This window comes from Canis lupus, chromosome 21, assembly GCF_011100685.1.
Source record: "Canis lupus familiaris isolate Mischka breed German Shepherd chromosome 21, alternate assembly UU_Cfam_GSD_1.0, whole genome shotgun sequence".
NCBI classification, from domain to species: Eukaryota; Metazoa; Chordata; class Mammalia; order Carnivora; family Canidae; genus Canis; species Canis lupus.
In genome coordinates, this window is record NC_049242.1 from 34115353 (window position 1) to 34142023 (window position 26671).

The 26671-nt window shown below is 41.9% G+C and overlaps 1 protein-coding gene and 1 pseudogene across 5 annotated transcripts in view; one reads left to right on the top strand and one right to left on the bottom strand.

Annotated features, from left to right (window-relative positions):
• LOC106560154 (60S ribosomal protein L17-like) overlaps positions 1-26671 on the top strand; it is a 59313-nt gene that overhangs the window by 17721 nt on the left and 14921 nt on the right. Inside the window, exons 2-3 of one of the 5 annotated variants that reach the window (XM_038569040.1) lie at positions 7617-7716; positions 18525-18589. The exons of 2 other annotated variants lie outside the window; for them this stretch is intronic. The gene's annotated coding sequence lies outside the window, so the exon portion shown is untranslated. The remainder of the gene's footprint in view (positions 1-7616; positions 7717-18524; positions 18590-26671) is intronic. 2 more of the 5 variants (XM_038569039.1, XM_038569041.1) reach the window with 2 other exon arrangements.
• LOC100684292 lies at positions 20950-25947 on the bottom strand (annotated as a pseudogene).

Here is a 26671-nt window from a genome sequence, read left to right on the forward strand (position 1 = left end):
AGTAGCAGCTTTAGATACCTAGAGATTGAAATCTCTTTCCTATTCCAGTTGCAAACTTTCTGGGAGAAGAATTCTGATTGGTCTGGCTTGGTTCAATGTTTGGGAGAGGGGGGGTTGTATTGTACTAACACCATGGCTTCCATGAAAATGTCATGGATACTGTTGGTTAGGAGATTAATAATGGGTGGGGAGAAAAATAAATGGTGGGGAGGTAATTGTGAGAAAGTCTGTTCCTGGAAGAAAAAGAAGGATGCTGGGCTGACAAATTATGAATGTCTACTACTAAGCAGTCCAGTTTTTCTACCTAATAATAATAACAAAAGTAAATGAATAAATAAATAATAATTGATATTTATTGAGCTTACTATGTGCTAGACACCAAATACATATATGATACCCAGTACAACATAGGATTGTGGTAGGAAAAAAAAAAAAAAAAAGGATTGTGGTAGGATTTCAGGAGTGTGTATAATCTTTATCTATATACTCATATATCTATATGTCTCTCTATATATTTATATCATAGTCTATAAGGTAAGTTTAATTTTTATCCCCATTTTACAAATGAGAAAAGGGAAACTTACAGAGTTAAGTAACTAGTCCAAGTAAATTGCTGAGCTGGTCCTTGAACCCAGACTTACTTGTTTCCAAGGGCTGTTCTTGTGGCATGACACCCACACTTAGTTCTCTGGGTTCTAGGCACCCAGTCTCACCCAAACCTCAGGGTGCTGGTTGGGCCTTTGAAACTTGCATAGGTCTTGCTAGTTACTTTTTCTGGCCTGGATTTTGTACCTGGACTCCATTCCGATTCTGTGGGATCAATTGACCCCAAACCTTGGTTTTCTTACATGTAATAAAAGGTCATGATAGGAAGCTACATGAGGGCAAATATTTTTTGTCCATTTTTTTCACCACTCATGCCTTGCACCATAAACAGCGCTGGGCACTTGATAACTATTTGTTACGTGAATAAATGAGACAAAGTGAGACCCACAAGGGTCCTGTTTGAGGAATATTAGGACATTCTTGTCTTTTGTTTATTAGGCTTTTGTATATGGGCTTTAGCAAGTGACAGGGAGAGATGTGGAGGGGATTTTTTTTTTTTTAAGATTTTATTTATTTATTCATGAGAGACACACAGAAGCAGAGACACAGGCAGAGGAAGAAGCAGGCTGCATGCAGGGAGCCTGAGGTGGGTGAGCCCAAGGCAGATGCTCAACTACTGAGCCACACTGGCGCCCCATGGAAGGGATTTTTAAGAAGCCGCGTCTGTGGGGAAGGAGAGAATGAGAAAGAGGTGAGAGGAACTCTGCCCCAGGGGAGTTGGAGACAGGGACAAGACAAGGAAGTCCTGGACTCAGATTAATTAGTGGTCTGCAATGTAAATGTCTTCTCTCTATCCGCTTGGGATGTGGGGTAAAATCTGTGTTGCTCACTGTTGCTGTAGTGGTGGATTTGTCAAGTGATGGTCTTGAGGTGGGGTAATGACATGAGGCTGACACGGGCTGCCTGCCTTTCAATGAGATAAGGTAAGTGAAATCTCTGGCCCAGCACCTGGCCTATGGAAGTCAACTCAGTGGATGTTTCTTTTCCTGGGAGCCTGTGACCTTGGCTGACCTCCTGCATCTCCCTGAACACAGCACAGGGCTTGGCATGCAGAGACTTCTCAGAATGTCTGCCTCCCTGCCAAGCAGGTTTTCCAAAGGCTCTGCTGGGCCACATTACAAAGCGCTGAGTTATGGAGACTTTTGTGCCATTTCACTCTGTGCAGAGTTCCTGCATGCCCGCGAGGCAGGAGCACAGCTGACACACGCACACTCACAAAAGAAAACACTCGTTAGCCCGGTTGGGAGACTCCTGGGTAAGCACTGATGTAATTTGTTTTCATGAAAACTATAACAGGCTTCTGAGTTAAGCATTTGCTCAGCTGGCCTTTGCCAAAAACGACAGTTGCTTTGTGTCATTGCCTGTTGACAATGGTCATAGTCACACATTGTACCTCAAAGGCCAAAACGTTCCAGGGTAACATGATGATGAGGGAGGTGAGCTGCTTCAGGGGTCTGGAAGGATCACGTTGGGCCCCCAGCCTGGTTGGCCCAGGGATTCTACTCCAGGTAGAGAAAGGAAATGACAAGTTCGGGCCCCTGCTGTCCTTGGACGCAAATGCTCTCAGGGTTGCCATAGATATTTTAATCAGGATGAAGCTTTCATTTGAATCAGAGGAATGCAAGTTCAGTATTTACTTGTTTGCCTCTTCTGTCAGACTGTGTTGCCTAAGAGGCCAGGAACTCAGACTTGTTCCTTGTTCTAAGCCTGTTGCTTAGCATAAAGCCAGGCACAAAGGATGCATTTGATGGATATTTGTGGGATGAAACATTGATGTAGTGTCCTCCTTTGAGTCCTCTATTCTCAGGCTCTTCTTTATGTCCTTTCTTTGGCGTGGGTCCCTGCTCACTGCAGGTGTCTCCTAAGAGCTTGTGTCCCTATGTTTCCTTTTCATTCTGGAAACGGAAGTTCATTTTGAAGGCTGCTCTATTGTTTGTACTACTTGTAATCCCAAACCGAATGGGACCAATTTGTTGCACGCTTGGCTGGTCTTCACACAGCATGTTTTTGTGATACGTAACATTTCCTTTGAGACCAAGTGTGGCCTGGTATCGTGGCAAGAACCAGAGCACTCAGGGCTGTTAGTGTTCTAAATTTCAGCTTTCCCACATTCTAATTGTGTAATTTAGACAAATTAGTGGATTTCATGGAACCTCAGTTTCCTCTGTCAGTAAAATGGGTACAAGAAGGTGAGCTTGGTTGAGATTGAACCCAAAGATTTTTTGATTTCTTGAGAAGTAGAGAGTGCAAAAGAACTGTCATTTAAAATTCACAAGAAAGGTCATGCCTCCTAAAAGAGGAAATACCTAGGAAAATGCTTCCCATGGGTCTTATGCAAATGTGAGTCAAGGATCTTATGCTGAAATAGGGTGGTTTTGATATTCTGTGGCTATAAGAAACCAAAGTGGTTGGCAAAATTGTGTAAAGTGTTGTCCTTATATTAGGCAGATTTATTTTATTTTATTTTGTTTTGTTTTATTTTAATTTTTTAAAGATTTTATTTATCTATTCCTGAGAGACACAAGGAGAGAGAGAGAGGCAGAGACACAGGCAGAGGGAGAATCAGGCTCTATGCAGGGAGCCAGATGTGGGACTCGATCCCAGGTCTCCAGGATCACACCCTGAGCTGAAGGCAGCACTAAACCGCTGAGCCACCTGGGCTGCCCTATTAGGTGGATTTCATCTCTCCAAATGGTTTCTTTTGGAGCAGTGTTTATTTCCTAGGTATGCATTAAGACTTCCATCTGTCTCTTTATTGTTGCTTTTAGGAAATGGATGAGCCATTTTTCAACTAGTCAGTCAGTCATAAAGTTGAGACCTTGAAGATACCTGGAAGACTTATCACCTAGTCATAAACTCATTTCAAAAGAGAGAATGTGAAAAAGAACTTAACTGGGCTTGATGGGCCTTAGGATTGGCTGGGCTACAGTATTGTACGCATGATGTTCTAAGGCCAGAATGCTTGTTCAGATATCATTGCAAAGTTAGAGTCTTCCCTGAAATGGACACTTCAATTGTCTGGCTTCTTGGAATGCGATCAATCCTAGAGCAGGAAATAAGGACAAAGGAGATGGGCCTTAGATTGAAGTGTGGGGAAATAACAACCTCCTTTATCTGGATCTATTTGGGGAATCCAGAGTATTCCCACTGTGGGAGGCAGACTGGCCCTTGCCCCATGGCAGCAGCAGAGAGGAGTGTGAAAGTCAAACCCAGGGCCTGGGAAATTGGAGCAATCATAGTGGGTTTTAAGTTTCTCTCTGTTGTAATTCTTTTCTCTTCTCTCCAAGTCTGTGTTATCACAATGGGAAATGGGGAAAGGATTTGTACAGCTCCTGCTGGGGCTGAGTGGTGGGCTTAGGAAAGTAGTACCCTAAGGAAAGCAGATGTTCAGACCCAGGAGTCCTATGTGTGGAGCCAGGCAGCTGGCTGCAGTGGAAAGCTCAGGAGAATGGGTGGGCCATGTAGGCATGCCACAGGGGAACTTAAGATTTTATTTATTTATTTATTCATGAAAGACTGGGAGACAGAGAGCGCCAGAGACAAAGGCAGAGGGAGAAGCAGGCTCCATGCACCGGTAGCCTGATGTGGGATTCGATCCTGGGTCTCCAGGATCGCGCCCTGGGCCAAAGGCAGGCGCCAAACCGCTGCGCCACCCAGGGATCCCGCCACAGGGGAACTTGGGAAAAGCCTGGATTTTTGGGAGACTCCAGCTATTGGGGCATCAAGTAGAAACCTGGATTTACAACCTGGTAGTGGGATGTATTTGAGTTACATCAGGATACCGATGTCTCCTTCATTCAGCTATAAAGGGCTTGCTGTTGTAGTCAGGTTTTACTAAATATAGCTACTGTCATTACTAGTGTAAGGTGAATTAATTGATCTCTCAGATGTCTTCTTGCTCAGAAATTCTACAAGTCTAAGGCATGCTGGAAGCATGACTGGAATCCAGTCATGCCTTGGGTGTCCATAAGTTCTCCCCACCACATCCTCCTCACTCACTGTCCCATTTCTGTTCAACCTGCATGGAGTGTGGGGCAATGCTGGAATGTTTCAGAACATGCAGGCAGGGCAATGTTGTAATTCATGAAGAGTCATTCTTAAGTGGAGAGAATCTTGTGCTTCAGATAGTCACATTCTTGGAAACAATGGTTCTGAAGTCTGGTTGCCAGAGGTCCAATTCCCATTTATCTTGTGACATGCTGAGATATTGTTTGAGCATTTATTTCTTAAAAGCAGAAGAGACATTTCAGGAGGAGCATAAACAAAAGCTCAATCTCAAAATAGCAAAACAATATAAATCTTTCTAAAATTTACACATGAGCAGATCAAGCCATGCTGTAGGACAAGGCCAAAGAGCCATGTGGCAGCTTATATTTTCCAAAGATGGCCACACTGCCATCTCTCCTCACATGTTGTTCCTATGATACTTTGACATTCCTCCTTTTGAGGGATGAGATATATGTTCCATCTTCTTGAATCTGGGCAGGTTTGTGACTTTGGGGGAAGTAATGCTATGTGACTGAGACTGGGTCATAAAAAAATGATACAATTTCTGCCTGGTTCTTGTGGAATGCACACTCTTGGAATCTATGTTAGATACCTATTGCTATGTAACAAATCACCCCAAAACTTAGCAACATACAACAACCCACTCATGCTGTTTTAGTTTCTCTGAGTTAGGAATTCAGTTGTGGCTTGGTTTACACCTCTGCTGCAGGATCTCTCATAAGGCTATAATTAAGGTTTTGACCAGAACTGGGATCTCTTCTTCCCTGGCTATTGACAGGGTGACCCTCAATTCCTTGTCATAGAGGTCTCTTCAACATGGCAGCTTGCTTCATCAAAGCAAACAAAAGACAGAGAGTCTGATCATAAGGTAGAAGTCACAATTTTTATAACCTAACCATAGAAGAAATATCCTCTCAATGTTACCATATTGTATTGGTTAGAAGCAAGTTACTCAACGGGCTAGGATTACACAAGGCTGAGAACACCAAGAGGTAGGGATCTTTGGGGGACATCTTAAAGAGGCCTCTTACCACAGATATTAACCACCATACTATGAGAAAGCCCAGGTGGGGAAGTGACATGTAGATGTTCCAGCATTAAATACGTGAGTGAAAGAGCCTTAAGATAATTCCAGTACTCAGCCATTGAGTAACTTCCATCCTTCCAGACTTCCCAGTTGAGGCTCCAGACACTGAAACAGATAAATTGTCCTTGCTCTGCTATTTCTGAATTCCTGACCTATATACTCCTTGAGAAGAATAAACTGGTTGTTGCTTTATTTTATTTTTTTAAAGTTTTTATTTATTTATTTATTTATTCATTCATTCATTCATTCATTCATTCATTCATTCATTCATTCATGAGAGACAGACAGAGAGAGAAAGGCAGAGACATAGGCAGAGGAAGGAGCAGGCTCCATGCAGGGAGCCCAATGTGGGACTCGATCCCGGGTCTCCAGGATCCCGCCCTGGGCTGAAGGCGGCACCAAACCACTGAGCCACTGGGGCTGCCCTGGTTGTTGCTCTAAACTGCTAGTAACTAGAACAAGTCACATTAAAAACAAAAGAAAAAACAAACCAAACCAAAACAAAACAAAAATATATTTATTTATTTATTTATTTATTTATTTATTTATTTATTTATTTATTTATTTATTCATGAGAGAGAGAGAGAGGCAGAAGAAGGAGCAGTAAGCTCCATACAAGGAGCCCAATGTGGGACTTGATCCTGGAATTCCGGGATCATGCTCTGAACCAAAGGCAGACGCTTATCCACGAAGCCACCCAGGTGTCCCACAAGTCACATATCTTTTTTTTTTTTTTTTTTTTTATGATAGTCACAGAGAGAAAGAGAGAGAGAGGCAGAGACATAGGCAGAGGGAGAAGCAGGCTCCATGCACTGGGAGCCCGACGTGGGATTCGATCCCGGGTCTCCAGGATCGCGCCCTGGGCCAAAGGCAGGCGCTAAACCGCTGCGCCACCCAGGGATCCCCACAAGTCACATATCTTGAAGCCTTGTTGATCACCTGGTCACCTGGTTTGACCATATAAAACACCCATTGCCATTGCACAATTTTTGTAACTAAATTGGTGTCACTTTTCTTTTCTTTTCTTTTCTTTTCTTTCTTTTCTTTTCTCTTTCTTTCACATTTCATCCCAAAGTCTATAACCTGAAAATACTCTAAGAGTCCATACAGGTTTGAAAAACCTTGAAACTTTCTGGTTTTTAAGTTTTTTTTAGTGCCATAGGCACTACTTAATTTTGGTTCATCTAAAAAAAGTAGCACTCATTTTGGGTGTCTTTCCTATAGTAGCCGTTTATAAAATACCTTCAAGGGGCATAAGACAGAGTTTTTTCATGATTTCTGGGATTCAGCTGAGCTTTAATGGCCAAGGGCACAATTCTGAATCAGACAGGATGTTCTAAACTTTATTTTCAGTCAATTTTGAATAGGACAATTATAGTGCTTGATCTGGCATGAGCTATGCATCAGAATAATTCTGCATACTTTTGTTTACACATGTGTATTCAGGTGGAAAAAATTTTTGAATTGCTTTAATATCTGGCACTGGAATTCCTCTATAGGAGGGAAGTAACTTGTTTGAAAAAAAGAGTTTGGTAAAGAAGCAGTAGGAGTGTAAGAATGTGCCCCCACCTCACCTCCTGCCCCCGCCTCTCTGCATTGAGATAAGGAAGGAAATTTGTTTTTGACTTTGGAGAAGAAAGAATAGAAGATAAGAAGGGAAAAAGAGGAAGCAGAAGATTATGTGAGGATGGGTACAATGAGCGTGAGGTGCAGTATTAGGACCAAAAGAGGAAACCATCATAAGGGAGTGGCTAACAAGGCCAGGATAGCACAAATGTACAATGAGGATTTCTAGGTTGTCTGTTGTATAGTGAGTGATGTGACAGGGACAACTCCCTCCCTGTCATACTCCCAACATTTTCTGCAAAGTTTTGCAATCTCATACATGGTATGTTTAAAAATTTTTTTCCCTGAGGCAAAGTGGCTCCTGGTTGGATGTCTGACTCTTGATTTTGGCTCAGGTCATGATCTCAGCGTCACGGGATTGAGCCCTGCATCAGGCTCCATGCTCAGTGGTGAGTCTGCTTCTACCCTTTGCTCCTCCCTTGCTTGCTCTCTCCCACTATCTTTCTCTTTCAAATAAATTAATAAAATCTTAAAAAAATTTTTTTTTCTCAAGAAAGGGCTAATTTTTATCCCTGGATTGATTTGGAAATGAACGAAGACTGTACTTAAAGAACATTACTCCTGAGAGGTCAGGATGTGAGAATATATGTATCGTGTGCATTTTCAAAAACCCTAGGGAAAGTTTGGGATTTCCATAGGCCATGGTGATGTATATTTGGAGCAAATGATGCAGAGAGGCCCCAGCTGACATGTGAGCTAGCCGAGCATCTACATGTGTCAACTTTGTTTCTGGCTCCTATGTCTTTCCTCAGTTTCCTATCTTTTCCCTTCCCTTGGCCTATAATGTGATCCCCTGATCTGCATGTATAGGCCCAGCTCTGTTCCAGGTCCCTGAAACATTCTGGAGTTGTAAGAGGCATTTGATAGATCCAGTCTGATGATCCTGATGTTCCACATAAAGTCAACTTTGCTGCTCATACTTCCTGACTTTATGGCCTGTCCTGAAAACTAGAACCTATCTTTTTTTTTTTTTTTTTAAGATTTTATTTATTTATTTATTCATGAGAGACACAGAGAGAGAGAGAGAGAGGCAGGAGACCCAGGCAGAGGGAGAAGCAGGCTCCATGCAGGGAGCCCAACACGGGACTCGATCTTGGGTCTCCAGGATCAGGCCCTGGGCTGAAGGCTGCGCTAAACCGCTGAGCCACGCGGGCTGCCCTAGAACCTATCTTATTCTCAAATCCTGGGGCCTTCTCTCCTTCCCCACCCCAGGGGCATGAGGGCTTATAATTGGACTTCTGCTTTGGAATCTATTCCTAAATTTCTCTGGTATCCTACCCGTTCGTTTCCTCTTAGGAATGAGAAACCAAAAAAAAAAAAAAAAAAAAAGGAATGAGAAACCTTGAGCTCTAGGCCTAGATCTGACACAAACTTGCTATTTCACTTTTGCAAAGTCACTTTTATTCTCTGGCACTTATTTCCTCACCTGTAAAACATTGTGGTTGGGAAGATGATTATTAACTCAGCAGGCTTGAACATGAGTTATGCAGGCTCCTCAGCAACGTGGACTAGATGGGATGGGCCCCAGGAGTTAACTGGTCCTGGCAGGGGCTCTAGAGATGTGGTGAATTCTAGCCAGGTTGGGGCAAGGCTTGTGATTGCAGGGCTCCATCCAGTGTCAGGGTGCAGCTGTGGAGCATGAAGAAGAGACAGGCATAGGATCTTGTTTTTCAATACTCAGGCCATGGAATACATAAACTCAGCCTGTGGCTGGGAGTCGGAGAGCAGGGTTTGGCCCCTCTGTGGGAGAGTGCTGACCAGGGCAGACAGGGATTTGTAAACACAACCAGAACCCAAGCCAAGAGGACTTGGGTTCAGGACAACACTCAGTTTTCAGGGGGCAATGGAAAGACAGGGGGACTGAGGCGGAAAGTCAGGTATACAGATTGAATCAACATAGCTGTTAGATTGAGACTAGGAGACCATGGGGTATGTAAGCTATTTTTAGCTTACCAGTTTTTTGTTTGTTTTGTTTTTGATAAAAATAACGAGATTATTTCTGGGCAACTATACCAGCTGCTGCATTGAAATTGCTTAGGTCTTCCCTTTTCTATTCAAGTCTGCCCTAGAATAGGGCTAAGCCTGCTTATGGAGGAAGGTGGATTGCTGTTACCAGATATATTGAATCCAAATATTGTAGGGTTGTTTGAATAGTCTCAGGTATGTCAGGAGGGGTCAAATAAGGACAGCCCATAGCACCCTTAATGCTCACAGTGAATCTAGGCCATTGCACACCCTTTGTATTAGTGTGTTGGATCAGTCCTTGAGCAAAACACCACATATACTTGTGGGGTTCACTCTAATGTGTGGGAGAGAAATCACACTGACACATGGTAGGCTATCAACATGTTGGTTAAATGAATGAAAAATGAAAGTTGAGTAAAATGAATAGGAACAACTGATGGCTGGGAGAAAGGATAGAATAACAGTGATCCTGGGAAATAGTCTTATTTCCCTCATGTGATCCTTAATATCAACAACTGAGTCTTAACCTTTCCCCTATAATAAGAAAAATAATTCTCAAAACACATTTTCGGATTATAGATTGCCAGACCCAGGGAGATGTTCCTACCCTTGACCCAGTAATCCTACTCTTGGGATTCCGTCATAAGGAAATTATTCAACAAAAACAAAAATCTAAGTGCACAAAGGTATTTATGACGACATTATTTGAGACAGCAGAAAAATGGAAACAGCTCACGTGACCAACAGTAAGGGACAGGCTGAGTAAATTTTGATACTTCTACTCAGTGGAATATTCTGAAACCATTAAAAAAATTACTGTAAAGATTATATACCAAACACATAATAAACAACATTATCAAAAAGAAGCATACAGGGGCACCTGAGTGGCTCAGTGGTTGAGCGTCTGCCTTTGGCTCGGGATGTGATCCCTGAGTTCCTGGATCGAGTCCTGTTCTGGCTCCTGCATGGAGCATGCCTCTCCTCCCTCTGCCTATGTCTGCCTCTGTGTCTCTCATGAATAAATAAAATCTTAAAAAAAAAACAAAGATACATGTTAGAATTCTGGGAAGATGGCTAGAGTGGGGCAGTATAAATTTGAAACTTCTTGAATCCTCATATGAAAACAGAGCAACTGGTTTACCAAGTTAAGGACCTAGCAATGACATTTACAACAAAACTAAAAATACAAGCACCAACAACCATGATATGTTATGGGAATCTGTGCAAGAGAGAACAGAGGGAAGCCACAGGGCATCTGATGGACCTGAACAATTATGAGAGAGTGTCAGACATGATGCAAGGTACATCAGGTCAATTTGAGAGCAGCTACTAAGACTGGGAGAACTTTGCCCACTCCAATCAAGTATGAGAACAAAGGGCTTTAGGGTAAGGCCTAAAGGTACAGGGCACTCTAGCCTCTTGAAACATGAACTCTTGAAATTGAGTAGCCTGTGTTCTACTTAAAGACAAGTCCCCACACTTTGGAAATTTATCAGAAGAATAAAAATTGATAAGCTAGAGTTAAAAAAAAAACAAAACCACGCACTAGACTAAAAAGAACATTCAGCTAAAAGTGGAAAGGGCAAAAAGAATTAGATAATCTAAGAAAGAAAACTACTTTTTAAAAACTAAACTATTTTTAAAAAAGATTTTATTTATTTACTCATGAGAGAGACACACACACACACAGAGGCAGAGACACAGGCAGAGGGAGAAGCAGGCTCCATGCAGGGAGCCTGACATGGGACTTGATCCCTGGTCTCCAGGATCAGGCCCTGGGCTGAAGGCGGTGCTAAACCGCTGACCCACAGGGGCTGCCCAAAAAGTAAACTATTTTTGAATGCAAACTGCCACTTTAAAAACAGTTTTTTTTTTTTTTTAAGATTTTATGTATTGATTGATGAAAGACACACACAGAGGGAGAGACAGAGGCAGAGGGAGAAGCAGGCTCCCAGTGGAGATCCTGACGCGGAACTCAATCCCAGGACTCCAGGATCATGCCCTGAGCCAAAGGTAGATGCTCAACTGCTGAGCCATCCAGGCGTCCCTAAAAAACAAAACAAAACAAAACAAAAAAAAGTTTTTATTTTTTAAAGATTTTATTTATTCACTCATGAGAGAGAGAGACAGCGACGACACAGGCAGAGGGAGAAGCAGACTCCATGCAGGGAACCCGATGTGGGACTCGATCCGGGGTCTCCAGGATCACACCCCGGGCTGAAGGTGGCGCTAAACCACTGGGCCACTGGGGCTGCCCAAAAGTAAACTATTTTTTTTTTTTTTAAGATTTATTTATTTATTCATTCAGAGAGAGCGAAGAGAGAGGCAGAGACACAGGCAGAGGGAGAAGCAGGCTCCATGCAGGGAGCCTACATGGGACTCGATCCCTGGTCTCCAGGATCACGCCCTGGGCTGCAGGCGGTCCTAAACTGCTGCGCGCCACCGGGGCTGCCCAGTAAACTATTTTTGAATGCAAACTGCCACTTAAAAAGAATTTTTTTTAAAGAGATTTATTTATTGATGAAAGACACACACACAGAGGCAGAGACACAGGCAGAGGGAGAAGCAGACTCCATGCGGGGAGCACGACGTGGGACTAGATTCCCGGTCCCCAGGATCACACCCTGGGCTGAAGGCGGCGCTAAACCTCTGAGCCATCCGGGCTGCCCAAAGGTTTTTAATTTTAAGTAATCTCTATACCCAACATGGGGCTTGAACTCACAACCCTGAGATCAAGGGTCACATGTTCCATTGACTAAGTCAGCCAGATATCCTGCCACTTTTTGACACTATATGAAAACAACAGAAGAGGGAGCTCTGTGAAGTTAGAAAAAGTATTTGAACAAAATTCAGGAAAACTAAACACACCAACATAATTGACAGAAAAGTATCAGGTTCAAAAATTCTATGAGGAAGGGAAGGGCAGCCCCGGTGGCGCAGTGGTTTAGCGCCGCCTGCAGCCCCCGGTTTGATCTTGGGGACCCTGGATCGAGTCCCACGTCAGGCTCCCTGCATGGAGCCTGTTTCTCTCTCTGCCTGTGCCTCTGCCCCCTCTGCCCCCCTCTCTCTGTGTGTGTCTCAATGAATAAATAAATAAAATCTTAAAACAAATTCTATGAGGAAAAGGAGTAAGCAGCATTATAATATACCCACAGACAATGAGAGCATGCCAGAGAGACATGTTAAAAGAGATTAAAAAATACCATTCAGTTTCCAAATAAGACATTAAAGAATAACAAATTGGAATTAGAAAGCTTAGAAATGAGACGATAAGACTAAAGAAAAATAACAGAAAGAAATCATTTTAGAAATGAAGATTGAATTAGGAGAAAACTCAAAGGGAAACACAACAAATAATTCCTTAAGATAAATAGCAGAAAAGGAGGAATTTAAAAAGCACCTTTTTATTTGGAAATGATTTCAGATTTATAGAAAAGTTGCAAAGATAGTACTTAGAATTTCTGTATACTCATCATCCAGCTTACTGAATGTTATCATGACCATGATGCATTGTTAAAGCTAGGAAGTTAACACTGATACTATGTTAGAAATAAAGCTACAGGGATCCCTGGGTGGTGCAGCGGTTTAGCACCTGCCTTTGGCCCAGGGCGTGATCCTGGAGACTCCGGATTGAATCCCACGTCAGGCTCCCGGTGCATGGAACCTGCTTCTCCCTCTGCCTATGTCTCTGCCTCTCTCTCTCTCTGTGTGTGACTATCATAAATAAATAAAAATTAAAAAAAAAAATAAAGCTACAGATTTTATTTGGATGTTACCAGTGTTTTCACTGTTGTCTTTTCTTTGGTTTCAGGGTCCAAAGTTACTTACTTGGAAGATAATGATATACAGACACTTAATAACATAATGTTTACAATGCCCAGCATCCAAAAAATTCCAAGTTATGAGAAGCAAGAAAGTATGACCCATAAATAAAAAAAGAACCAGTCAAAAAAAAAAAAAAAAAAAAAAAAAAAAAAAAAGAACCAGTCAATAGAAACAGACGAGGAAAAAAAAAAAAAGAAGAAACAGACGAGGATATTAAAGAAATAATGGAATTTGCGGAAAAGAACTTTAAAAGTTATTATAAGTATGTTCAAGTATTTAAAGAATAACATGAATAAGAAAGGAGATGATAGATATAAATAAATACTAGATGGAAATTCCAGAGCTGGTAAATATAAAATGAAAAGTTTACAGTATAGGCTTAACATATTGGACATTTTTAAAAAAGATTTATTTATTTATTTTAGAGAGAGAGAGAGAGTCTTAAGCGGCTCTATACTGAGCATGGAGTCTGACACAAGGCTCCATCTCATGATCCTGAAATCATGACCTGAGCTGAAACCTAGAGATGGATGCTTAACCTACTGCACCACCCAGCACCCCAACAGATTGTACATTATAGAAAAGATCAGTGAACTTGAAGATAGAGCAATAGAAACTATCTAAACTTTCCTATAGAGGAGAAAAAAAAAGACTGAAAGAATGATCAGGACTTCTCTAACCTAGGCGTAGTCCCAAAGTTGGTGGTAAGGACAAAGGAATAATGGCAGAAAGTTTCCATATATTTTTAAAAAGATTTTATTTAGGGATCCCTGGGTGGCTTAGCGGTTTAGCGCCTGCCTTTGGCCCAGGGCATGATCCTGGAGACCGGGGATCGAATCCCACGTCGGGCTCCTGGTGCATGGAGCCTGCTTCTCCCTCTGCCTATGTCTCTGCCTCTCTCTCTCTCTCTCTCTCTCTGTGACTATCATAAATAAATAAAAAAAATTAAAAAAAAGATTTTATTTATTTATTCGTAGAGACACAGAGAGGCAGAGACATAGGCAGAGGGACAAGCAGGCTCCCTGTGAGGAGCCCAGTGTGGGAATCAGTCCCAGTACCCTGGAACTACAACCTAAGTCAAAGGCAGACGCTCAACCACTGAGCCACCCAGGCACCCCTGAGAAACTTTCCACATTTATTTATTTATTGATTTATTTTAAGAGATTTTCTTTATTTATTCATGAGAGACACAGAGAGAGAGGCAGAGACACAGGCTGAGGGAGAAGTAGGCTCCCTGCTGGGAGCCTGATGTGGGACTAGATCCCAGGACCCTGGGATCATGCCCTGAGCTGAAGGCAGATGCTCAACCACTGAGCCACCCAGGTGTCCCACGTTTCCATATTTAATAAAACTATAGCTCCATGGACCTAAGAAATTCAACAAACTTCACGAAGAAAAAAATATAAAGTAAACCACACCATGGAACAATATAATCAAAGTATTAAAAGCCAATGACAAAAAAAAAAAAAAGTTAAATTCAGCCAAAGAAACTGTGAAAGAGATACATTACATATAGGGAACAAAGATGAGAATGACTGCAAAAACAAGCCGTTATTTTTAACAACATCTTTAAAGTACTAAAAGGAAAATTTGTCCATCTAAAATTCTCTATCCATGAAAAGTGTCCTTCAAAAATGAAATTAAAGGTTTTTGCAGACAAATAAAAGCTGAGAGAATCTGTAGCTATTATCTTTACTACAAAAATGTTAAATGAATGTTTTTAAGTATATTATAATTATATATTAAAATATATTATAAGTATAAATCAAAGAAATACACCATATGGAAATTTGGAGCTACACAAAGCACAGTGGAGAAAATGGTAAATATATGAATATTTAGATCATAATTTTCCTTCATTTTAACATTTTTAAAAAGATAACTGTTTAAAAGTAATAACGTATCAGGGTGCTTATAGCATATATAGAAATAAAATATCTGACCACAATAACACAGGGATGGGGTGGGATAGAAGCATACTATTGTAAGATTGATGTTATACTTCATGTATACAACATGAAGTTGTATATTATTTAAAGCTCTAGACTGATAGGATAAATATGTATATGTAAAATGTCAAGCAGGGTAGCCCCGGTGGTGCAGCGGTTTAGCGCCGCCTGCAGCCCAGGGCGTGGTCCTGGAGACCTGGGATCAAGTCCCATGTCAGGCTTCCTGCATGGAGCCTGCTTCTCCCTCTGTCTGTGTCTCTGCCCCTCTCCCTCTGAAAAAATAAATAAATCTAAAAAAAAAAAAAAAAAAAAAGAAAAGTAAAATGTCAAGCAACCTCTTAAAACCAGACAAATCAAAAGGCAAAAACCAAAAATAAAAGAAAAGGCAAACCAAACAAATCTCCAAATAAGAATAGCTTAAAAACTCCAAGTAAGTGGAGATAAAATGGAATGCTGAAAAAGCTATCTATCAGGTAATGGAAAAGATGTCAGGAAAAGAAACAAAAAAAGGGACAACAAAGAAGAAATGGGACAAGTAGATTTTAGTATACGAGCTGCTGAAGTGAGCACAGGATTGGGACAAGTAGAAAACATAACAAGATGGATAAACTTAAGTCCATCTGTATAGAATTACTCATAAATGGTTCAGACACTCCGGTCAAAAATAGAAAAAGATATACCTTGCAAACACTTAACTATAAGAAAGCTGGATGGGCAGCCCCAGTGGCTCAGCAGTTTAGTACCACCTTCGGCCCAGGACATGATCCTGGAGACCTGGGATTGAGTCCCACGTCGGGCTCCCTGCATGGAGCCTGCTTCTCCCTCTGCCTATGTCTCCTAGGTCTCTGCCTCTCTCTGTGTGTCTCTCATGAATAAATAAACAAAAAAATCTTAAAAAAATAAGTTGGAGTAGCTATATTAATATCAAAGAAGGTAGACTTCAAGGCAGCCCTCATAGCTTAGCGGTTTAGCGCCGCCTTCAGCCCAGGGCGTGATCCTGGGGACCGTGGATCGAGTCCCAAGTCGGGCTCCCTGCATGGAGCCTGCTTCTCCTTCTGCCTGTGTCTCTGCCTCTCTCTCTCTCTGTGTCTCCATAAATAAATAAGATTTTTTTTTTTAAAGGTAGACTTTACAACAAGAACTATTACTATGGATAATGAGAGTTGTTTTCTTTCTTTCTTTCTTTCTTTCTTTCTTTCTTTCTTTCTTTCTTTCTTTCTTTCTTTCTCTTCTTTTTTTTTTTTTTTTAATTTTATTTATTTGACAGAGAGAGAGCACAAACAGGGAGTGGCAGGCAGAGAGAGAGGGAGAAGCAAACTCGAGCCTCCCTGCCAGGACCCCAGGATCATGACCTGAGCTGAAGGCAGATGCTTACCTGACTGAGCTACCCAGGCACCCCAATAAGGGACATTTCCTAATGACAAGATGGTCAGTTCATCATGAAGACATAATTGTAAATATGTATAAACCCAATAAGAGAGCTTCAAAATATATGAAATAGAAACTGACAAAAATGAAAGGAGAAACACTCCAGTCTTAGTAGTGTATGTGACAGATAACCAGTAAGAATTAAGAAAACTTGGTACACCTGGGTGACTCAGTGGTTGAGCGCCTGCCTTCAGTCCCTGGCATGATCCTGGAGTCCCGGGGTCGGGTCTCACATCGGGCGGGCTCCCTGCATGGAGCCTGCTTCTCCCTCTGCCTGTGTCTCTGCTTCTCTTCTTTTCTTTTCTTTTCTTTTCTTTTCTTTTCTTTTCTTTTCTTTTCTTTTCTTTTCTTTTCTTTTCTTTTCTTTTCTTTTCTTTTCCCTTTCCTTTCCTTTCCTTTCCTTTCCTTTTCTTTTCTTTTCTTTTCTTGATTTTATTTCTTTATTCATGAGAGACACAGAGAGAAAGAGAGGCAGAGACACAGGCAGAGGGAGAAGCAAGCTCCATGAAGGGAGCTCAACATGGGACTGGATCCCGGGTCTCCAGGATCACACCTCAGGCTGCAGGTGGCACTAAGCCGCTGCACCATCGGGGCTGCCCTGCTTCTCTCTTTCATGAATAAATAAAATCTTTAAAAATTAAAAATAAATTTTTTTAAAAAAGATTTTATTTATTTATTCATGAGAGACAGACAGAGGCAGAGGGAGGAAGATACGGTGTCCCCATACTACCAATTTTGATTTGTTGTGCTTTCATTATCATTCAATTTGAACTATCTTATAATTTTCTTTCTTTGATCTGTGGCTTATTTAGAGGAGTGTCATTTAATTTCCAAATATTTGTGGATTTTCGAGTTATCTTTTTGTTACTGACTTCTCATTTAATTCATTTTTAGAGAATGTATTCTCTGTGATTTCAGTTCTTCTAAATTTATTGAGACTTGTTTTATGACCCATAATGTGTTGTCTTGTGATTTTCCCATGTGCACTTGCAAAGAATATGTGTCTGTTTTTGTGGCGTGTTAATGTCAGATAAGTCCAACAGGTGGATGGTATTCAAGTTTCCTTAATTCTTTTTTTTTTTAGTGATTTTATTTATTTATTCATGAGAGACACAGAGAGAGAGAGAGACGCAGAGACATAGGTGCTCAACAGCTGAGGCACCCAGGCATCCCATAAATAAAATCTTAAAATTGACAGTATGTAGCTAAAGTAGTGCCTTCAAATACATTTTAGCTTTAAATGTTGCTATTAGAGAATAAAGGTCTAGGAATCAATGATCTAAGCTATCATAAAAAACTGCTAGAGGGCAGCCCTGTGGCTCAGTGGTTGGGTGCCACCTACGGCCCAGGACATGATCCTGGAGACCTGGGATTGAGTCCCACGTCTGGCCCCCTGCATGGAGCCTGCTTCTCCCTCTGCCTGTGTCTCTGCCTCTCTCTCTCTCCTCTCTGTGTATTCTCATGAATAAATAAATAAAATCTTAAAAAAAAAAAAACCTGCTAGAAAATGAAGAGCAAATTGATCACAAAATAAGTAGAAGGAAATAATTGAGATAATTGGTAGAAACCAATGAAATAGAACATAGAAAAATAATAGAGAGTAAATAAAATTAAAAGCTTGTCTTTTGAAAAGATCATTAAAATGGATAAACCTGTAACAAGACTAATGAGAAACAAATTGCCAGCATTTGTAAAGAAAGGAGAGATGTCATTATAGATCCTACAGATTTATTTATTTTTTAAAAATTTTATTTACAAAAAAATTTATTTACTTATTCTTTAATAAGTGAAAACAGGGGATCCCTGGGTGGCGCAGTGGTTTAGCGCCTGCCTTTGGCCCAGGGCGCGATCCTGGAGACCCGGGATCGAATCCCACGTCAGGCTCCCGGTGCATGGAGCCTGCTTCTCCCTCTGCCTGTGTCTCTGCCTTTCTCTCTCTCTCTCTGTGACTATCATAAATAAATAAAAATTAAAAAAAAAAAAAAAGTGAAAACAGGTATTTTATCTTACTTTGTTTTTGTTTTTTAAAGTAGTCTCCATGCCCAGCGTAAGCCGTGTGGGGCTTGAAGTCACAACCCTAAGATCAAGATCTGAGGTGAGATCAAGTGTCAAACACTCAATCGACTGAGCCATCCTGGTGCCTAGACACTATAGATTAAAAAAAAAAAATAAGATAATTTTATAGACAACTTTATGCTTAGTGAGTGAATTCTATCAGATATTTAGAATGAATATTTTAAAAACGGAAGATATTTTAAAAACAGAAGAGCAAAAATCCCCAACTCATTTTAGGAAGTCAGTGTTATCTTGATACCAAAACCAGACAGAGATACTACAAAAAAGCTTAAGAGGGATCCCTGGGTGGTGCAGTGGTTTAGCGCCTGCCTTTGGCCCAGGGCGCCATCCTGGAGACCCGGGATTGAATCCCACGTCGGGCTCCCGGTGCATGGAGCCTGCTTCTCCCTCTGCCTATGTCTCTGCCTCTCTCTCTCTCTCTCTCTCTGTGTGTGTGACTATCATTAAAAAAAAAAAAAAAGCAAAAAAAAAGCTTAAGAGCAGTGTCTTTCTTGAACAGAGATAAAAAATATTCTTAGTGTCCCAGCAAACTGAAACACAGTATATGAAAATGATGACAGGTCATGACCAAGTGGAGTTTATCCCAGGAAATGGGAGATGGACTTAACATTTGAAACAGAGAATCCATCAGTATCTGAAGATATTTTTTTTTAAAGATTTTATTTATTTATTCATGAGAGACACAGAGAGAGGCAGAGACACAGGCAGAGGGAGAAGTAGGCTCCCCGCGGGGCGCCCCATGTGGGCCCTGATCCCACAGGAAACACTCCCTGAACCAAAGGCAGACCCTCAACTGCTGAGCCACCCAGGCATCCCTAGTGTCTGAAGATCTTAATTATTCCACATATTTCACCTAGTTTTTGTATAGTTTTATTTTTCATATTAAAAATTTAAATAATCTGGAATTTATTTGAGTATGGTGGCAGGTGAGAATATGACTTTTTTTTTGCCAGTTATTTTTCCCATTTGTTGAATAATTTGACATTTTCCCATTAATTTTTCTTTCCTTTTTTTTTTTTTTTTTTTTTGCTTCCAACTGTATTGGTCTCTCTTTTTTTTTTTTTTTTAAAGGTTTTATTTGTTTATTCATGAGAGACAGAGAGAGAGAGAGAGAGAGAGAGAGAGAGAGAGAGGAAGAGAGAGAAGCAGGCTCCAAGCCGGGAGCCCAATGTGGGACTTGATCCCAGGTCTCCAGCATCACGCCCTGGGCGGGAGGCAGGCCCTTAAACCACTGAGCCACCCAGGGATCCCCTGTATTGGTCTCTTTTTAATTCTTTCTGGTGATCTCTTCCAGAGTTAACTACTTCCTGTTTGTAGGTGATGAACTGTGTGAGGAATCCACTTCAAATGTTGACACAGCTATGAGCATGACCTTCCCTTTTATTTAAACTCAGAATTAAGACTTTTTTGGTTCTTGTTTTTTATATTCCAGAGCTACAAGTAGTCTTCACTGTAGGTTATCTGAAGGCCATCTTATGCTTTCTAGCAGTAGTCTACAACCAGACTCTAGCTGCTCCAGGAAACTACACAAGGAGGGATTTAAAAACGTAGGCATCTAAGAGGCATCCTCTCAAATGAGTTTAAATGCATTTTATTTCCAGACAACCTACGTGGCATGTATTTTTCTTAAAAACAATGCCTCCACTCCAGATAAATCAAGGTCAGAATAAATGAAGAGCTGAAAAGGACATCAGCCCCATTTGTTTAAGTCCTTGTGTTGTGTGGATGAAAAGTAGCAGCCGATTAGGACAACAGGTGTTACATCCAAAGTAACAGCCACATTCTTTAACTTATTTCCATTTCTAAACCATCCTTAAAGAAAATCATATAGGGACACCTGGGTGGCTCAGTGGTTGAGCATCTGCCTTCAGCTCAGGACGTGATCCTGGGGTACCAGGACTAGATCCCACATCGGGCTCTCTGCAGGGAGCCTGCTTCTCCCTCTGCCTGTGTCTCTGCCTCTCTCTCTCTCTCTCTCATTAATAAATAAATAAAATCTTTAAGAAAAAAAAAATAATATGGGGTGTCTGGGTGGCTGAATCCTTTAAGTGACAGTGGGACTCTTGATTTGGGCTCAAGTCATGGTCTCAGGGTCCTGATATCAAGCCCCAGGTCAAGCTCCCAGCTCAGGGGGGAGTCTGCTAAAGATTCTCTCTATTGGGCAGTCTGGGTGGATCAGCAGTTTAGCACCTTTGGCCCAGGGCTTGATTCTGGAGACCCGGGATCGAGTCCCACGTCAGGCTTCCTGCATGGAGCCTGCTTCTGCCTGTGTCTCTGCCTCTCTCTCTCTCTTTGAATGAATGAATGAATGAATGAATGAATAAATAAATAAATAAATAAATAAATAAATAAATAAATAAATCTTAAAAAAAAAAAAAGGTAGTCCAGCAGAGCAACCATGCCACCTGGATTCATGTTCTCTTCAGTAAAGAACTGTAGTTTCCGAAATTAGCAAGGTTGGGCTTGATGTGTTCTGCAGCCCCTGTCATAGAAGGTTTTTACTCTTTTCAGCCTCTGTTCTTCAAGTTTGCCTTTGATCCATTACATCTTTGATGTACTTCTTGTAGGCTTTTGTGAAGCTTGTTTCCTGCAAGTGATGGTTCATGACAATATTACCACCAGTGATGACTGTGCTTTCTGTACTTTCAACCTCTGGGCTTTCAGCAGAGGCATTTCCACCAAAGAACGAGTCATCATTGTTACCCTCTGTCCTCCTGATCAACTTCCCTTCCACCTTCAGGCACCGGGGAATGCAATCTCAGTGATCTCGGCATCAGCATTATGGCTGATGAGGTTGCAGTAGATGATCAAGATAGCCTCTGGAGAGAGAAGGGCGGTGCTAACTTAGCAGGAGCAGGGAGCTCTGAGCCAGGGAGGTGCAGCCCCAGCAGTCCTGGAAGGGGTGGGGGGAGTAAGGCGGGTGGAGTGGGGAGGGGTGGAAAAGCTCCCCATTTCTGATGTTTCCTTTATCCTATCTAAAATTACTAATTTGCATGTTTGCCAGCACTTTTGCCTTTAGGAAATGTTAATGTTTAATATAGTAGTTTAAATATATTTTCTAAAAAAGAAATTTAAATAAACAAACAAGCAAATAAATAAATAAATGTTCTATCTGGCAAAACAAAGAATCTTCAATACTTTTTTTGTAAACATTTTCCCCAGCTTTTCTTTCTTTAGATTAAATGTATTTATGAACAGGAAATATGTTTACTTGGCTTAAAACTCAAATCACAGAAAAGGGTATACAGATAAAATAAATGTTGCTAGTCTGTCTTTCTTTCTTTCTTTCTTTCTTTTCTTTCTTTCTTTCTTTCTTTCTTTCTTTCTTTCTTTCTTTTTTTTCTTTCTTTCAATTTTACTTGTTTATGAGACACAGAGAGAGAGAGAGAGGCAGAGACACAGGCACAGGGAGAAGCAGGCTCCATGTAGGGAGCCCGATGTGGGACTTGATCCCAGGACCGCCGGATCACCCCCCCGCCCCCAGCCAAAGGCAGGCACCAAATTGCTGAGCCACCCAGGGATCCCCTGCTAGTGTTTCTTTTTAAAGATATATTTATTTGTTTGAGAGAGAGCGAACGCCAGTCCACGGGGCAGGGTGGGGTGGGGGTCAAGAGCAGAGGGAGAGGGAGAGAGAGAGAGAGAGACCCAAGCAGACTCTGTGCTCAGTGTGGAGACTTACCCCTGACTGGATCTCACGACCCTGAGATCATGACCTCAGTGGAAAACAAGAGGCCATCACTCCATCACTCAACTGACTGTCATCCAGGTGCTTCATTGCTAGTTTTTGTATGTGTGTGCATTTATTCATAGATATTTTACAGTTAGATTACTAAATATGCAAAAATATTTTTTCCTAAGTAAAATATTATATATATACACATAATTGGTTGCAAATTATGCAGTGTTTTTTTAAAGATTTTATTTGTTTATTCATAGACACAGAGAGAGAGAGGCAGAGACACAGGCAGAGGGGGAAGCAGGCTCCACGCAGGGAGCCCGACGTGGGACTCGATCCCAGGTCTCCAGGATCACACCGCAAGCTGCAGGCGGCACCAAACCGCTGTGCCACCGGGGCTGCCCAATTATGCACAGTCTTAATGTACTTTGCATTTTATTTATTTATTTATTTATTTATTTATTTATTTATTTATTTATTTAAAAGACTTATTTTTTTTAAAGATTTTATTTATTATTATTTTTTAAATTTTTATTTATGATAGTCACACACACACAGAGAGAGAGAGACAGAGAGAGAGAGAGGCAGAGACACAGGCAGAGGGAGAAGCAGGCTCCATACACCAGGAGCCCGACGTGGGATTCAATCCCGGGTCTCCAGGATCGCACCCTGGGCCAAAGGCAGGCGCTAAACCGCTGCGCCACCCAGGGATCCCTAAAAAGACTTATTTATTTATGAGAGACACACAGAGAGAGAAGGGGGGGGCAGAGACACAGGCAGAGGGAGAAGCAGGCCCCATGCACCGGGAGCCCGATGTGGGATTCGATCCCGGGTCTCCAGGATCGCGCCCTGGGCCAAAGGCAGGCGCCAAACCGCTGCGCCACCCACGGATCCCCATTTTTTTAAAAAAATAATTATTTTTTCAGGAGAGACAGAGAAGCAGAGACACAGGTAGAGGGAGATGCAGGCTCCATGCAGGGAGCCGGATATGGGACTCCATCAAGGACCCAGGATCACACTCTGAGCCAAAGGTAGATGCTCAACTGCTGAGCCACCGAGGTGTCCCTGTACTTTGCATTTTCACTTAACATTTTGTCTTGGAATTCATTCCATTTCAGGACATAAAAGCTTCCTCATCATTTTTTACAGCTGCATAATATACCATTGAACAATTTCCTACTGATAGATATTTGATTCCATATTTTTTTAAAGATTTTTTTTCAAAAGATTTTATTTATTTATTCATGAGAGACAGAGGCGGAGACACAGGCAGAGGGAGAAGCAGGCCCCATGCAGGGAGGCCGATGCGGGACTCGATCCCAGGACCGCTGGATCACCCCCACCCAGCCAAAGGCAGGCACCAAACTGCTGAGCCACCCAGGGATCCCTAAAGATTTTATTAAAAAAAAAAAAAGATTTTATTTAGGGCAGCCTGGGTGGCTCAGTGGTTTAGCGCCACCTTCAGCCCAGGGCGTTATCCTGGAGACCCGGGATCGAGTCCCACATCAGTCTCCCTGCATGGAGCCTGCTTCTCCCTCTGCCTGTGTCTCTGTGTCTCTCTCTCTGTGTGTCTCTTATGAATAAATAAATAAAATCTTTAACAACAAAAAAAAAGATTTTATTTATTCATGAGAGACACACACAGAGAGAGAGAGAGAGAGAGTGGCAGGCAGAGACATAGGCAGACTCAATCTGCCTTCAGCTCAGGTGGTGATCCCAGGATCCTGGGATGGAGTGCTGTATCAGGCTCCCCTCAGGGCGCTCTCTTCTCCCTCTGCCTATGTCTCTGCCTCTCCCTCTCTCTCTCTCTGTGCCTCTCATGAATAAATTTAAAAATCTTAAAGGCACATACACTTAAAATTTTTTTTAAGGATTTTATTTATTTATTCATGATAGACATGGGGGGGAGGGTGCAGAGACAGTCTCCATACCGGGAGCCCGACGTGGGACTCGATCCCAGGACTCCAGGATCACGCCCTGGGCCAAAGGCAGGCGCTAAATCGCTGAGCCACCCAGGGATCATACTGCTACATTGCTCTCCATAGAGGCTGTAGCAATATATAATACCATCAGCAATGTATGAGAGTACCTATTTACCCACATGCTTATCAACTACATGTTTTCGAATTTTTTGAATGTAATATTCTAGGGGTTAAAAATGGTTTGCACAGTGTATTGTTTTAACTCACATTTCTTTTATTATGAATGCTTTTTCAAAAGCTCTACTTTGGTGGGCCTAAGTGGCTCAGTCGGTTAAATGTCTGCCTTCAGCTCAGGTCATGAACCCTGGGTCCTGGGTAGAGCCCAGTGTTGGGCTCCCTGCTCTGTTGGGAGCCTACTTCTCCTCCCTCTGTCCCTTCCCTCTTCCCCCACTTTGCCCTGCTTGTGCTCTCTTTCTCTCACAAATAAATAAAAAAAAATTTAAAACTCTTCTTAACTTTTGTTTCATTCCTGGAAGTTATCTTGGGACTTTAGTATATAGCATTGATAACTAAGGTAGAGCATTGATAAATATGACAATTTGGTCTTAGTACCCTTTGTTTTTGTTTTATGCCTTTATTGCATTAGCCTTAACTTCTACAATAATATTAAATAATAAGGGATCCCTGGGTGGCGCAGCGGTTTGGCGCCTGCCTTTGGCCCAGGGCGCGATCCTGGAGACCCGGTGCATGGAGCCTGCTTCTCCCTCTGCCTGTGTCTCTGCCTCTCTCTCTCTCTGTATGACTATCATAAATAAAAATTAAAAAAAATATCAAAGGTTTAAAAAAAAGAATAATGGTGAGACGTAGAATCCTTTTTTGGTTACTGATTTTATTTTATAATTTTTAAAAAAAATTTTATTTATTCATGAGAGACACAGAGAGAGAGAGAGGCAGAGACACAGGCAGAGGGAGAAGCAGGCTCCATGCAGGGAGCCCGATGTGGGACTTGATCCTGGGTCTCCAGGATCAGGCCCTGGCTGAAGGCGGCGCTAAACCGCTGAGCCACTGGCTGCCCTTGGTTATTGATTTTAATGGAGCAGTCTCTTGTATTTCAATTATAAATAAGATATTGCTACTTCTCATTATGTTAAGAGATTATCCTACTCTTCCTAAAATTTTAAAGATTAAAACAAACACGTGGATTTTAAAGATTAAAACAAACACGTAGAAACAAATTCTAGCAAATGCTTTTCAGAATCTAGATTTGGGTGATTTTCTTTTCTTTCTTTCTTTCTTTCTTTCTTTCTTTCTTTCTTTCTTTCTTTCTTTCTTTCTTTCTTTCTTTCTTTCTTCTTTCCCTTTTTTATGGATGAGCTGTACAGTTTTAATATATTTCCTATTGCCAAATGAACTCTACATTGCTAAAATAAACCCTGCTTGGCTACTATGGATGATTTTTTAGCATCCTTTAATCCAGCTTGTTAAGGTTTTCTCAAAACTTTTCTGTCCACATTTAAAAGTGAAGCACTGTTGTTTCTTTTTGTATATATGCTGTTCTGGACAGGTTTTGTTATCAGGGTTATGATGACCTCATAAAATGAACCAGGCAGCCTTTCTTCTTTGCTTTTTTGCCTAAATTCATCTGTGTTCTCCTGGCTGGCGAGAACAGGGCTGGCCAGTGCCCAGAGCTACTCCAGGACCCTGGCTACCAGCAGCGTGTTCTGAGCCCTCTTCTTGACTCCCAGTGCTGTTGTCTCTGGCATCTTTCTGCTTCCCCATCTCCTTCAGGCTGACTTCCCAGTGAGCTCCCTTAGCATTTGAGCTTCAACCTGAGCTGCCCTCTGGGTGAACCCAGAGGAGGGGATTTCCTTGGCAGATGGTGGCTCTCCATGGGCTCCTCCCACTTCCTCCTGGAGCTCTCTCCCAGCTGCACTCGGAGCTCTCTCCTGAGCTTCTGCTGCCAGCTCTCTGCTGCCCTCACCTGCCCTCTGGCCACCATGTCTGTCCTTGTCATGGCTTCCTGCAGCCAGAGGCATGGAGAATGGGACTCACTTCCACAGGTTTAGTGTTCACAGATGTCTTGAAGTCCTTGGGAATACTCCAGAGCATCTGGTTTGAAGGGGGTGTTGTAGTGAGGCAATGAGTTGTTCTGGCTGCCTCTGAAGAAAATGCTTCAATAGACCCAAATAGCTCTGCTCTTAGGGAGGAAACACAAATCACATTTATACCAAAGGGCACCTCCAAGGAGGCCTAGTGTGGTGTGGCAGGACATGAATCCCAGAACGAAGATGGGGGTCACATTTAGTCTGGACCTTTATCTAACATGAATATGGTATCCCCAGAGACAGATGTGTCCCAGGAGGTGACAATGACTTACACCCTACACACCCTGCCGCTTCCTTGTCCTTTCCTGCCACCTGAGACAACTTGATGTCTAGCCTTTCTGTTCAGCTGTCAGCTGTGAATGACATTAGGTGGTGAGGCCTCAGCTGTGCAGTGAATT